Here is an 11,968-nt window from a genome sequence, read left to right as displayed (position 1 = left end):
GGTCCCTCTTTTATGACGTTTTCCGCGTTCCCAGCGCTATCCCTTACGCCCCGCTACCTCCTCCCCCTGTACCTTCCCCCTCCCTGCTACACCAACCACCACTACTGTTCACTATTTGGCCACTTGGATATTTCCTCAGCGAGGAGGGTTTTTTACTCCATAGAGCAGGACTGCTGGCTATATGTGCATCTGAAGGGCCCTCTTTTATGACGTTTTCCGCGTTCCCAGCGCTATCCCTTACGCCCCGCTACCTCCTCCCCCTGTACCTTCCCCCTCCCTGCTACACCAACCACCACTACTGTTCACTATTTGGCCACTTGGATATTTCCTCAGCGAGGAGGGTTTTTTACTCCATAGAGCAGGACTGCTGGCTATATGTGCATCTGAAGGGCTAACTGCATGCAATGAAACAGTAGAAGATTCGCAGGTAGGATAGCATTTTCTGCCGGATTATAATGTGTGTCCAGTCCGCTGCTTGAATAGACGTCGAAATGAGACATTCTCTCTGTCCATGCTTGGTTTAATTAGGGATTTGATTGGAGTGCGTTGCGAAATAGTGAGCAAGGCGATGTAGAAACCTTGCTTGACTCTCGAATCAATGGGATTATATGTCTTGTTTCAGAGTTATCCTTAATGCATAGTTTTTCCTCGGATGTAAACTCAACTGTTGTGCATGCAGTTTCTTATTTCAATTCGTGAACGTGTCCACTACTTTTTGGAATTAATGGTCAAAATCACATTTCATGGTGTGAGATTAGGCTGCAGAGGATGTTGCCTGTTGAGGAATTTAACATGAACCTCATTGCATTTTCAAACTACAACAGGAAATTAAGTCGTTTACACACAATTTAAAATTTTCGGCTAAGTGACCACATATTGCATTTGGTAAGAAGAGAAGCAGGAGTCGGAGTCCATGTGTGTTTTGGGGTCGCTCTGTATGTGAAATGAGATTGCCGATTGAGGTCGTTATAATAACACCACGTTTGTAAAACTTAATCAACATTACTGAGTTCATCCAATGTAACAAATAGCCTACATTCTTGTTAGAAATGTAGGCTGTGCATGTGTAGAGATTATGGCAATTCAATTGTAACTGCATGGAGGAGTGAGATTTGAAGCCGCCATATTATAACCTGATAGCCGCTACCATCAAAGTCAGTACCACTAGACTAGACACCTTTTAAAACTTTGCATTATCTCCATTCATACATGATACACTATTGAAGTATCTATGTTTATATGAAACACAACAGAGTGTGCCAAGCTGTGTTTCCCCATATCAGAGGCACTCATTCTGGCCGAATAAGCAGTCGAATTATTTTAAATCCAACCACACTCGTCCAGTATTTCAGCAGCAGTTCTCCACGTCCGTGAGTTTTGCATGTGCGTGGGTGCTGCTCGCTACAATATATCAATGTGTCACTCATCATAAGAACGGCAACATTGTAACCAGGAATATGGAAGTTGTTGGCCGTGGAATTCCACGAATTACTCTATTTACTTTAACGATGCTGTGTGCCTTATTGCAGCGCATGGTAGTGCCACACCCCTTGGCTTGCATTGATGGAACGTTACAACTGTGATCGTGTACATTTACCTTTACATTTTAGTCATTTAGCAGACGCTCTTATCCAGAGCGACTTACAGTTAGAGTGCATACATTTTCATACTTTTTTTTCATACTGGCCCCCCGTGGGAACGAACCCACAACCCTGGCGTTGCAAGCGCCATGCTCTACCAACTGAGTTACACGGGGCCTATTAAAGGCAGAATACCATCAATGTACCATTAATATTGAACGGTATAGCTTACCATTGCTTGGTATATCGTACGATTCAACAAAATAATACAAAATAATGTTAAATATTTTTTTTCATGTGGTGAATGATTATTCAAATGTTGATATATTGATACATCCTTATTTTATTGTAATAGTTAAGGACCACTAGTAAAGCCGGGCAAACTTGCTGTGTTTTAGCCTATAAGTGGACTTCACACTTGGAGTATGGCTAGAGGTAGACTGGATGGTTTGAGCTGGTTGACACTGTTACGCTCTGGATAAGAGCGTCTGCTAAATGACTAAAAAAAAAAAAAAAAAAAAGGGGGATGCTTGAAATGTTTGCTGTGCAAGGTAGCTTTTTTGGTTTCAGTTTTATGGCCAAGAAGTAAATCGTTCAGAAGACTCCCTAGCTTAGTCCTTGGTGTGTCAGTAAAAAGACAAATCTAGTAAAGATGTTCTGGGTATGTAATGTCTCAGAGAAGACTGATAGCTCTGTTGGGACACCTACCATACTGGGATTGGTTTGTTATGTCTTTGATATGAGTCATTGATCTGCCAGGGTAAGGTAATGTCAGGCTACATGGGGTTGGCACCCTCCCTTCTCTTCATCTAGTTCAGGGCTGTTTAATGTCAGTCCTGTAGGGCCAAAACACTTCTGTTTTTCATCCTCTCCTTCTAAGATAATACTGATTTAGACCTAGGACACCAGGAGAGTGGAATTAACTACCAGGTAGAATCAAAAACAAGTAGTGTTTGGCTCTCAAGGACCGGAATTTAACAGCTCCCAAAAGCATCTTAAGGCTAAGTTCATTGTTAGAACCATTGAGCTCAGTGGTTCTAATGAATAACTTAGCCATAAGATGCTTTTGGGAAACCGGGCCCTGGTCTAGTTGTTGAAGTCCATGGAGGGGCTGCATGGCTTTTCCCATTGGATTGGTCTTCCATGCTATCATAGAAAAGCAATGAAGTATTTGAATACACATGGGGAGCGTTCACTTTGCGTCAACGTTTGCTAGGTTGCATGAAGGTTTGTACAGAACGACACGTTACCCCAAAACATTGCGTACTGTTCATCAACAGTCTGAGGAATGTTTGCTCCCATTTGGTAGGTGTGGCGAGGTGTGCCCTGATCAATATGGGTGTGACCATCTGAAATCACAACTTGTACTGTACTATAATCACATTTTTCAACTGGTCGTTTAGTACAGTACCGTTGCAGTTGAATTCAGCGTTGCACATCGTTCTGTCTTACTGAACGCAACCCTGGTTAATTTTCCACTCAACCATTTGTAAAATATTCCTAAAATGTGCATTTAGAATGAAATTGTTGGAATATTGCTGTGCAAGTTGTAAGAGCACTCCATAATAACCATTTAACCGTTCCTATTGATGCTTAGTATGCACTGCAGGTCAGTCATCACCAGCAATAACTTCTATCATTTTCATGCTTATGCAAATCTGACATTCACGAAACATCAATCAAAAGCCTTTTCCCCCTTGTATTAGCAACTGCTCTGACCTTTTTAAACGGGTGTATTCATCCATTACATTATTAGCAGTGTGAGCTACATTATGTCAAAGCAGCAGTGATTGACAAATATGCTTACTGTTTCAATGGGCCTGTTTGTCCAATTACCAGCACTGAGATGAGTGGCATGAAGAGGCAGTATTTAGAATAGCAATCAAACCCTTTATGAAACTGCTGTTTGACTCTATAGACTGTAAAGCTGCCCTATTTTCCATGAATGGAGTCGTGAATGCAGTATTTATATTTACGTTGTTTAGTATGAACAATGAATACATCACATTAGCAGCAGTAGTTTAACATGAATCCATGTGATCGTGTGATGGGATGCTTGACACTTTGTATGTGGGTCTGTTCTACGGCGTTAATGGCAATATGATTGTAAGCTTTAAAGCACATTCTGCTGTTATGATTGTAGGCTACAGTATGTCAGTTTGATTGGCATCCATGTCATTTCCCACATGGTGCTGAACACTGGTTCATGCATTGTGCTGTATTTTACATACTAAACCTGATAGTGCCACTCCTCCAGCATCCCCAAAGGAAAAAACTATAGGCGATAATAAGAGCCTTTCACAGCCACAGGCCAATGTGTTTATGGCTTATAAAGATCTCTAAGGCCAATAGCATCCGGTTGTGGAGGAGTTCATCACGAGTGTTAGGGCTAATTTATTGATCCGGCCTGTGTTGTGTTCAGAGTGGCCTCTGCTGCCTGTCATCACAACCCAGGGAGAGGAAGTAATGAGCAGGGCTGGAGGCGGCGCTACATCCCAAATAGCACCCTATTCCTTATATAGTGCACTACTCTTGATGAGGGGCAATAGGGAGCTTTGTAGGGAATAGAGTGCTATTTGGGATGCAACCAGACTCTGTCGACAGGCAGCATAATGACAGCAGGATGTGCAATGTAAACTTGGTGGTCTGGAGGACCAGGGGAGTGGAGGGGTGCCTCCAGTCAGGTGCCTCCATTCTGGGGGGAGAGGTGGGACACAGGCCTACTGGGAGGGAGGTGAGATGCAGTGGGAGGTGCAGGGGAAGAGAAGTAGCTCTCTGTGGGCTTGGTTGATGTGTGCAGACTGCAGAGCGGAGGAAGTGGTTGGGGCAGAGAACTATTCTCAACGATAACTACTGTGTGTCCTTAGTCTCATATTGATTTTATTTGACTACATAATTTAATTTGATCACTTGAGTTGTAACCTGTCTTTTGATAAATGCGTTGTGCATTACCCAGTAGGTAACACCCTTGGGTATAAAGGTGAGTTAACTTCGATATTGTGCTCTTAAGAACCATTTTAGCTGTAATCATAAAAGGTAGGCTGCTATATGAATGCAGTCCATACTAGCAGCCACTGTCTGGAATGCAGCCCCAGGGCTGTCTTCGTGCACATTAACAACAATATCTCTGAATTTCACACCTCTGTGTGACCCAGCCCAGCTATGTGTAACCTTAAACATAAGAGCCAATTCACGAGATTCCAATGAGATTCCAATACTGCGTCAGGATTCCTTTTGAACTTAGAAGTCCAGGGCTTTTCTGTGCCTGCCTGTGCTTAACCCATAGTTAGGCTACGAACTGATTCTCCACCCTTTTCCGGAAGTGTACACTTGCACATTCCCTGTTTATAGATTTAAAAAGCATGGAATTGGTGTAATCGTTGGCTGAAGGCAATTTCCAACATTGTAAAATTCATCTGAGAAAGTGTGCAAGGGCACACTTTGGGAGAAGTGTAGAGAACTGGGACTACGCCTTAGTTTGGACCCAGACAGTTAAGAGCGTGTGACCCAAACCGACGGTTCAGTGGGTGCACTCCTGTGCTCTCCCACCCTGTCACATTCTCATATGTTCAGTTATAATTAGCAACAGGCAACACACGGCATTCAAGTATCACAGGCTCACAGCCGCAGCTCGCTGGACTACGGTCCTGCCAACAGCAACTGATAGAATACTACACCTCTGACATGCACAGGATCCAAACGGTTGGAGGTTGAAATTGGATATTCATATTCCAGTTAATATTTCCCATACTGTGTGTCTTCCACTTCCACTCATCTGCCTCCATGCATTTGAGTTGTAATGTGAAGGCCTTCCTATTTGCATTTCAAATCAAATATGGCTGCTTGCCAGACACGTCTCAAAGCTATTTCTGCTTGGTTGGCCTTTTGTAAATTGTTTTGTTTTAATACTGTACATTACACAAGGGTAGGCCATGCTTGTGGTGAGGGCTGATCATTCTTAGCAGTTCTGATGTAAGAAGTCCTATAATTGAAAAGAGATGCCAGGCTTAAAGCTACATTCTGAGATTCGAGAGAACAACTGTTTTGGTATACAGCTGAGGGATGGGGCTGCGGAAATGTAACCCCTCTCAAATTCATAGATGGAGTTCTAAATGCAATCAATAAGTAGGACTAAATAGAATTGAAATGGCCATTGAACCGATCCAAGACTGTACCTTTTAAAGATGATTCAGTGATGCTATTTCTTTGTAATTGCCTCTTGAATACAGCTTCTCTGGTCTGCAGTGTTTGCCATGCAGGGTCCTCACTGTTATGTAATGTGAGACAATGGCCCTTCATCTTTAGCCAGTAAACTGACAGGACAAGGTGCATTAGTTCTAACAGCAAGGAACATTTGTGAGAATTATGTTTTAAATATGGGCTCTGTTTTGATAAGATCTTTCATTTGGCTGTAGCCTATGGTGTCTTTGTGAAAATTAAAGTCTGAAGCTTTGCAAAAAGCAAAGTTACAGATTCATATCCGGACCCATGCAGCACCCCAAAGGTAGGCCCGTAGCCTAATGAGATTAGTGTTACTAAGTCAGCAACCGCTCCTCATATATTAGATGGTGTAGCTGTTCCTCTTCCGCTAGACCAAAATGACTTGAATTATGACTGGTTCTGGATTTTACTGGTGCTTAAAGATGTGTTTTATAAAGGTTTTGTATAATTTCAGTCAGTAGTTTTAAAAATAGCGATCACGAGCCAAAACGAGTCCCCGAAAATGGTGTACAATGTCATCCATTTAGTGTAATATGTTGTTACGTCATGCAAAAAAAAGATGTAATTCCAATTTGCACAATATGTTACAAATGTGTAAGTGCTTAAGATCCCGTTCAATGTCTTTAACTACTGTAGTATCTTCTAGGAACTGTTGGCAACCTGTTACATTAGCTTCTGTGCTAGAATCAGCTAATTATCCACTTACACTGTTCACTGTATTGCTTTAATTACCTTGGATGTGGTTTGGCTTTTCTCACTGATTAATTGAAATAATTTTATATTTAATTAGTTTGTCCTTTCCTCCTACAGTGATCCACTACCATTACAAAACAAATGTCAAAGTAACTTCATTCCATAATTGAAAGCAATTGGGGGTTCTAACAACTTACATTATAAAAATGTAATTTAACAACACACGTTTAATTTTTGTTTGTTTTTATTTAATGAGGGACAGAGCCTGTGAAGTGAGAACACCACACCACGGAACTCCAGCTTGTACTGAACATGTTTAGATGGCAAAATCGGACACAGGATATCATACTTTCCCATTACACATTATTAGGTATCCTTAAGAGGGTGCACTTTACTGGCCTTTGGGCCAAATGGCACCCTATTCCCTGAAGAGCCCTGGTCAAAAGTAATGCACTATTTAGGGGATAGGGTGCTGTTTGGGACACAGCCACTGAACACCCCCTCCTTAATGTTAGCGGTTTGGCCCAGACCAGGGCTAGGGGAACTAACTGTCATACTGTATCACCGCAGCTGAAAGCAGATCTGCTCAGAAATCTGTTTGAGGTTGCAGATGAGAGCCTCTGCTTTTGCTGGATTTTGGTATTGGCAGAGTTCCACGGTTGGCATGGTCACCAGGCTCCTCGGGGGCCGGGGATCATGCCTCTTAGTCACCGGGACAGAAATGTCTGATCTGTAATAATCAGGTGTCTGCTAACAGTAAATGACCACAGCATTGGATTGCAATGACTGCGTGGCTACTTGGCTATCATATTTAAAACCACACATAGGCTATTAGCTCATAGTCGTTGATGATTAGCCATGTCATAACCTGACACCTGACACACCGTGTAGTCTGCTAACAGTAAATGACCACAGTATTGCAATGTCCAACCATGTGGCTACTTGGTTAAGGTGTGTAAAAACACACATTCAATCACCACATTGCAATTTCTTGGCTGTCGTGTTCAGGTGTCTGCTAACGGTAAATGACCACAGCATTGCAATGTCTGATCCCGTGGCTACTTGGCTATGGTGTGTAAAACCTCACTACTTAGTCTGTATTTACACAGGCAGGCCTATTCTTAATCTTTTGCCAGTAATTGGTCTTTTGACCAATCAGATCTGATCTTTTGCTAAGAATTGGGCAAAAGATCAGAATTGGGCTGCCTGTGTAAACGCAGCCATGATAGTGTCACACTGCTATGAGCTCAGAGGCTACAATGATTAGCCATGTCACTGCCTGACACACTTTTTGTAGTCTGCCTGTTTCACGTTGATCCTTGTGACCTTATTAAGCCCCGGGAGCAATCCAGCAATCGATTTCAGTTTAGCGAGCCCTTTGGATAAAGGCTACTCAATCTGAGTGGACAAGCTTCAAACTTTGTCCGGTAGAGTTGTTGTGATCGGCAAGACTGAAAAAAGTAGCTCCACTGTCAGTTTGCATAATTTTTTTAATTTTACTTTTTCATGAGAGAAAGTCAAACCTGGTTGTTCTGAGTAGAATAGTCTTATAGCCCGAAATAATATTTATTTATTTTTCTTTATTTTCCTGGATGAAGTGTCGTGGGGTAAATAATACTTTCGTCGAGCACCTGATTCTCTTTGTTGAAGCTGGGTTGAAGCGCTTTTGGGTATGCTTTCATTCTGATATTGCTACTAGCTTTGATACACATTGGACATTCCGTCAACAGTTGGTTGTTCAAACCAATTATTGGTAAGTCACCTTGTTTATCCCCAAATGCTCATAAACTCATAAACAAATTGACTTCTAATGATTGTGTGTTATTTGTTGACACACAATTCTACCATTCATATCACTCATCAGAAATGTATTTCTGTTCTGATGCCATTGGGGTGGTAACCATGCTTGAAATAGCATTCCTGGTTGGAATACCCCAGAAAGTGTTTCTGGCCCTGGTTATATTGTTGAGATCATGTGGCTGTTGGAACCGGAACCCACCCCTCTGCTCTGCCTCTTCCCTAGCCTGGCTTCAGGCAAGGGCTTCTATTTATGGTTTTCCTATAAGGATAGATTCTCTTCTCGCTGCAAATGTTTACCAGCTAGCCTTCCCGCCTGCCTTGGTAGTTGAGGGAGGGTCATGGTTTCAAGTTGTTCCACCCACTCCACAGGTTGGTTACTCATCCTGAGAGGCTAGAGACAGAGGACAGTATGTGTGTGTTTGAGATTGACGACGTACATTGGACTACGCAGAATCACTGATTCTCCCAAATAAATCCTCATCTAATTAGAGATTCTGCATCTTGTTCTGCTCAAACTGATCCTCTCATTTGAGATGACTTAGTTTGTTGAATCACAACCGGAGGTTACTTAGCCTAACCCTGTGTGTCTGATAAATAGTCCCTATTATGTTGAAGGTTTGTACAGTGCCTTCATAAAGTATTCACACCCCTTGATTTTTCCCAAATTGTGTTACAGCCTGAATTTAAAATGGATTACATTTAGACTTGCTTAACAAGTCACATAAGTTGCATGGACTCACTCACTGCAATAATAGTGTTTAACATGATCTTTGAATGACTACCTAATCTCTGTACCCCACACATGCAATTATCTGTAAGGTCCCTCAGTCAAGCCGTTAATTTCAAACACAGATTCAACCACAAAGACCAGGCAGGTTGTCCAATGCCTCGCAAAGAAGGGCACTTATTGGGTAGATAGGTTTAAAAAAAAGTAGACATTGAATATTAAATTTAAATTTTAGTCATTTAGCAGACGCTCTTATCCAGAGCGACTTACAGTTAGTGAGTGCATACATTTTTCATACAATATCCCTTTGAGCATGCTGAAGTTATTAATTACACTTTGGATGGTGTATCAATACACCCAGTCACTACAAAGGTACAGGCGTCCTTCCAAACTCAGTTGCCGGAGAGGAAGGAAACCGCTCAGGGATTTCACCATGAGGCCAATGGTCACTTTAAAACAGTTAAAGAGTTGAATGGCTGTGATAGGAAAAAACGGAGGATGAATCAACATTTAGTTACTCCACAATACTAACCTTATTGTCAGAGTGAAAGGAAGGAAGCCTGTACAGAATACAAATATTCCAAAACCTGCATGCTTTTTGCAATAAGGCACTAAAGTAAAACTGCAAAAAATGTGTCAAAGAAATGAACTTTATGTCTTGAATGCAAAGCGTTATGTTTGGTGCAAACACAACACATCACTGAGTACCACTCTTCATATTTTCAAGCATGGTGTTGGCTTCATCATGTTATGGGTATGCTTGTCATCGACAAGGACTAGTGAGTTTTTTAGGATAAAAAGAAACGGAATAGAGTTAAGCACAGGCAAAAATCCTGGTTCATTCTGCTTTCCAACAGACACTAGGAGACAAATTCACCTTTCAGCAGGACAATAACCTAAAACACAAGGCCAAATATACACTGGAGTTGATTACCAAGACGACATTGAATGTTCCTGAGTGGCCTATTGTAGTTGCAGTTTTGACTTAAATCGGCTTGAAAATCTATGGCAAGACTTGAAAATGGCTGTCTAGCAATTATCAACAACCAACTTGCCAGAGTTTGAATAATTGTAAAAATAATGTGCAAATATTGTACAATCCAGGTGTGCAAATCTCTTAGATTTACCCAGAAAGACTCACAGCTGTAATCGCTGCCAAAAGTGATTCTAACATGGATTGAATGTTTATTTAATGAAGATATATTCGATAATAATAAATAAATAAATAATAGTTATTCCACTTTGACAGAGTATTTTGTGTAGATCGTTGACAAAAAATGACATCCATTTTAATCCCACTTTGTAACACAGCAAAATGTAGAAGAAGTAAAGGGGTGTGACTTTCTGAAGGTGCTGTTCTTTCCATTTCTTATAGACTGACGTGCACCCATTCACCCGCCCCTAATGCAAATGTATTCTAAGCTATATGTGGAGCCGTCAGGGGCCAGTTATATAGTTGGTAATTTCCTTTGACTGTCACTGAGTAGATGGTGTATTCATCCTATGGTGCAGGAATTTGCACTTTGCAGACACGTGTCAATGTTTGCTTGAAGTGTATACAGACCTGACAACATACAGTTAACATGTATTACTGTTACCTTTTCCTGTCCTCGGAATAGTATTGGCACATTTTCATGCTGGTGTCTTTTTACAATGGAATTTCCTTTTCAAAGAGGACTGCGTAGCATCATAGAAAATAATTATAAAAACTTTGATAAACCTACCAATGGTATGAGTTTGGTGGGGCAAGATATCTATTCATTTTGACCAATGTTTTCTAATCTAGTCAGAAATTGAAGGACCTTCTACATTTACATTTTAGTCATTTAGCAGACGCTCTTATCCAGAGCGACTTACAGGAGCAATTAGGGTTAAGTGCCTTGCTCAAGGGCACATCGACAGATTTTTCACCTAGTCGGCTCGGGGATTAGAACCAGCGACCTTTCGGTTACTGGCACAACGCTCTTAACCACTAAGCTTCTTTGCCTAATTGCTTTTGTTGCATTTTGATCTTGTCTTGCGACTGAAACGAATACATTATTTCTGCTTGGCTCTAATGACTAGGCCCTACAGTGCCTTCAGGCTTCTGCATCATGATGTTCAAAGACAAACTTTTCTTAATGGCCCCATTTTACACATTGTGTTGAAATGTTTAGTGCTGCTTTGCTTTTTAAGTCCTTTCAAACATGACCAATCTGACACTGTGACTGCACTATGCAACAACAGAGCTAGATAAAGCCAGAAGAATAATATACTTGTTGAACATAGCTAATTAGCTGTAGCCATCAGCCTTTTCATTTTCATCACTCACAAACTGTTGAGTTTGCAAGGTCCCAACATCAGCAAAACGCTATCCTGCTACAGAGCTTTTTGGTGCGAGGATGCGTGCACATCACTCGAACGTGATGTTTGCTTGTAAACAAAAAATGGTACTATATATAGGGAATAGTGCCATTTGGGAACAGTGTTATCTTTCTGACAGTATGTCGTATGAGCATTTTCTGATGTCGCCTGCTGCCTGCCTGTGTGTACTAAATATACCTATATAAGGGAATCCATTCTTTGTTTATTAGTGGAGGGGAGACAAAGTGGGAGTGCGGCCAGTCCTCCCTTCCAGATTTCAAAATGGGAACAGTGACTGAGACAGAAAGAGGCTAAGTGAGACTGGAGAGAGCCTTTACTTTAAACCCACTATCTCTGCACTTGTAGTCTCCTCTCCGGCTAAAAAAGGGTTTGTAGCAGCGTCATGTGGCAGGGAGGCATCTGGATTCTATTACATGTGGACAGGCCAACGTTATTCAAATGGCTGAAGATAGCCTTTTATATGTCGCTGCATGCTAGGGGGAGAGCTCAGCTCGGCTAATGCAACTAAATGGTTACAACGGCTAACATTAGACTGCCTCCTCAACATCGGATGAACCAACCAGTTCAGAGGGTAAGGAGGCAG

The 11,968-nt window shown here is 41.6% G+C and overlaps 1 protein-coding gene across 1 annotated transcript in view; it reads left to right on the top strand.

Moving 5' to 3' along the window:
* Positions 1-342: 342 nt before the first annotated feature.
* LOC311111667 (talin-2-like) overlaps positions 343-11,968 on the top strand; it is a 121,264-nt gene continuing 109,638 nt past the window's right edge. Inside the window, exon 1 of the mRNA XM_084154456.1 lies at positions 343-427. The gene's annotated coding sequence lies outside the window, so the exon portion shown is untranslated. The remainder of the gene's footprint in view (positions 428-11,968) is intronic.

This window comes from Coregonus lavaretus (genome assembly GCF_964263955.1).
Source record: "Coregonus lavaretus genome assembly, chromosome: 37".
NCBI classification, from domain to species: Eukaryota; Metazoa; Chordata; class Actinopteri; order Salmoniformes; family Salmonidae; genus Coregonus; species Coregonus lavaretus.
The sequence above is the reverse complement of the archived record's forward strand: the minus strand, read 5'-3'. Positions and strand labels throughout refer to the sequence as shown.